General features: G+C 41.2%; 1 non-coding gene across 1 annotated transcript; it reads left to right on the top strand.

Annotated features, from left to right (window-relative positions):
• The first annotated feature begins 2,068 nt into the window (after nt 1-2,068).
• LOC112941737 (small nucleolar RNA snoR137) lies at nt 2,069-2,204 on the top strand. Its single transcript, XR_003247310.1, has one exon. It is a non-coding gene; the product is annotated as a small nucleolar RNA snoR137 (small nucleolar RNA).
• The last annotated feature ends 1,203 nt before the right edge of the window (nt 2,205-3,407 follow it).

The raw sequence follows: 3,407 nt of genomic DNA, 5'->3' as shown, positions 1-3,407 counted from the left end.
TTAATTCTTTTTGAAGAACTGAATTTGGGCCCTTTCCCTTTTGTTTTTTTTTAGCCCAAGTTTTACTTCCTAATTCCCAGGCCCAATTTATTTCCAGCCCATCCGTTTCTTTTCTTAGCAGCCCAATCCAATCCCCTTCCCATTCAGACGGCCCAACGCCCAACATTCCCCTCAACCCAACCCAACTCAATCCCTCAAAGCCCAAATTCCCCCTCAACCCATTTCCCCAGGCCCAACTCCCTTTAATTTTAAACCCGCCCCAATTCCCGACCGAAATTCCCAATCCACTTCTTCTTCCCCCAGCGCCCCTACGCGTTCCCCAGAAAACAGAAACCCAACAAAAAAACAATTCCCAGAAAAGCTGCGAACCCAGCAAAAACAAAATCCCCCTCCCCAGTCGCGAAACCCAGCGATTTCCCAGAAAAATAGAACGCCCCAGCAGCCACGCTCTCTCTCCTTCTCTCCATCGCGCGTGGACGAAAGAATCTGGGAAACCTGCATCTGTCTCTTGTCGCAGGTCTGGCAGCAAGGGAGGCTGAAAAGTTGTCCTTTGGCAACGAGATTGAGCCACGTCGCTTACCAAGGACGAAGAACTCATCTCGACCCTCCACATATGCCCCCACCCGTTGGGAATCCAGCATCAAAAGGGGATATTCCTTCAGCTTGGCGGAAAAATTTGAATTTTGAATTCGAAATGGGCTGAAATCGTCTTCCCCTCGAAACCCTAGTTTCTTCTATTTAAACCCCACCTCTCTTCAGAAAAAAAGGTTAGAGTTTTTGGAGTTAGATTTTTGGGTTGGAGATTTTTTGAGAGTGTTGGAGTTAGACATTTGGTTGGAATTTTTCGGAGTTGAAAAGCTTGGAGAAAGTCTGGGTTTAGAAATTTTGGATAAGGAATCTGTTTAGGAAATACTTGTTCTTCCTCTGTCTTTGTGGAAGAACAGCCGAATCGTTTGTTTGAGCTATTTTATTTGTTGTGCGGAATTTGAGATAATACGAGAAAATATAAACGCGAAAAACAAGACAACAGATTTACGTGGTTCACCAATAAATTGGCTACGTCCACGGGAAGAGAGGGAGCAGTTTTATTATGGAGAGGCAAAAACAGAATTACAGAATAGGGTTTCCCATAGCGTCTATATATAGTGCTGAGCTACGCCCTAACAGGCTTGGGCCCAACATACAGAATCAACAGAAAATTAAGGGCCCAATACAACAACATTGTATACCGTCGGGCCGGGGGCGTCTCCGCCCCCCTGGACCCCCAGGCCAGGGGGCGCGTCGCCCCCCTGGACCCCCCGACTCGCTGACCGGGCAGCGAGACCCCCGTCCTTTCTGTTTGTAGCGGGTCCGATTCAAGGCATTCAACATTATTTTCGTAAGAACAGTTGAGAAACTTGGCCTAGATTTCCTTACTGATTTCTTCCAGAGCTTTCTCCTCCATTCGATTTTGAGGGAAGCTCAATCTTTTGTTGGGAGTTTTACCAAGAACGAGATAGGCGTAGAGTCGTGGTTCGTGTTCACCTTCAGTGTGGAAGCTCGCCCTCTTTCAAACTCGTCTTCTCTCAGTGCCGCTGCTTTCGAAGAGGTAATCTCTCTTCCATCTCGGATATGTTTTGTTGCGAATGTATTTAGCATGTTTGGTCTCTGCAGAATCTGATGTACGTGGTAGTTTCTCGTTTGATTTTTTGCTGTTCACCGACTGTTATTCCTCTGTTTTCATTTTGGTTTCTCCTCATGTTTAAATGTTTGGTTGCTATTTATTGAGTCACGTCTTGTTTCGACGTCGGATGAGAAATGGTGTTCCGTTGTTGGTTCCCCTTGTTTTGCTACTGTTTTCGCTATCGCATTTAAGTGTTTGGCTGCTTATGTACGTTTCATGCTAGAAATATCCGCTGTTTACTTGAGCGTCTTCTTCATTGTTCGTTTCGATACTTCGTCGAAATTTCTGGTGGTTGGTAGTTGAATGTTTAGGTTTCGTACTTTTGTTGTCGTCAAAGCCTTTCAGTTTGAATTCGTATGCAGTCCTTAGCTCTTTTGTTCTTAGCCTTGATCTGAATGATTTTGTGTTGCTTCATTATGGTGAAATCTCTCTAAAACTTAAGTGAGAGATGTTCTAGTTTTTGAAGCACAAATGATTAGTTGGATGTTAACAACCTGGTGCATTTCAGTTGCACTTAGTTACTTGTTTTCTTGATAAGTCTGTTCTTCAACGAAGTGGGGTTGTCAATAATTTCGTGTAAAGATTTCTCCATATTTGGATTGACAGCATATCTTAATGTATTGTTGTGTGGCTTCACTTAAGTTGAAATGATTTTACATAGCCTTAAGCATCATTAAAATCGTCGGGATGTTGGTTCTGTTATTCTCGTGAACATTTGTGTAGTGTCGCATGTTAAAGAAGCCTTTGTTATGCTCGTATATTGAGATGCATTTGGAAATGCTGCATATCTTTCCTTTACTCATATTTCAAAGAAAAGAAAAAGAGTTGTGTTTATTTCAGTTATTTGGTTAAAATGCCAATTCTCATTCTTCTGTTTTTTGTCGCATGTGAAATTTTCTCGTGAGTCCGCTTTGGGATTCTATTCTCCTCTTCACATTTCGGGAGAGAGCCATAAAGGCTCTAAATGTCTCTCCACCGAGTCAAGGCAAACATGCCAGATTCGAAGTTTCATGTGGATCGAAGATAGTCGAAGGCGTCAAATCAGAAGACCTCTTTATTTTATTTTTGTATTTTATTTGTAATGGGCATAAGACCTTACTGATTATTTTCCTTCTCTTGTATTTTTATTTTGTATGTTTAGATTAGGACAGGTGGAAAATGGGTCGAAACCCAAAAAAACAGGTGGGTTCAAAATTCGGTCAAGGCGAACAGAACCCGAGTTTGGACCCAAATCTCTCTCTCTCTCTCCCCTCCCCCGCTACTTGTTTCATATCCTTTTCTGTGGGTTATCGTTAGTTTTAGGATTAGAAAACTCCAAACTACCTTCGAAGCGCCTTTTCTATTTTATCAAGCTAAAATTAAGTCTCAAAGCGATAAATATTTCGACTGGTACATTTGGCTAAGTAAAAACTCTAAGAAAGTTTAATTTCGGAATGGATTTGCAAAATCGGAAGATAAACAATGAAATATTTCGAAACTTGAAAATTCGCCTAAGTAAATTCCTAATGAGTTCAAAATAACAAAAGATTTGCAAACGGTAAAATAAAATAGTCAAATTGTTAATCATCGGAAAACCGTAGTAAATGGAGCGTCTTAGGTGCTTTTTTTGAAACTTTCCTAAGACGCTAATAGGAATCCCGAACCCCCTTAAAATTTTTCAAACGATTTTCTGTTTAGTTGTTTGAAAAAATAAGTTTTCTTAATTTTCTCAAAATTTAGTGGCGACTCCTAAAATTCAAAAAAT

Source organism: Solanum lycopersicum, chromosome 6, assembly GCF_036512215.1.
Source record: "Solanum lycopersicum chromosome 6, SLM_r2.1".
Taxonomy (NCBI): domain Eukaryota; kingdom Viridiplantae; phylum Streptophyta; class Magnoliopsida; order Solanales; family Solanaceae; genus Solanum; species Solanum lycopersicum.
The sequence above is the reverse complement of the archived record's forward strand: the minus strand, read 5'-3'. Positions and strand labels throughout refer to the sequence as shown.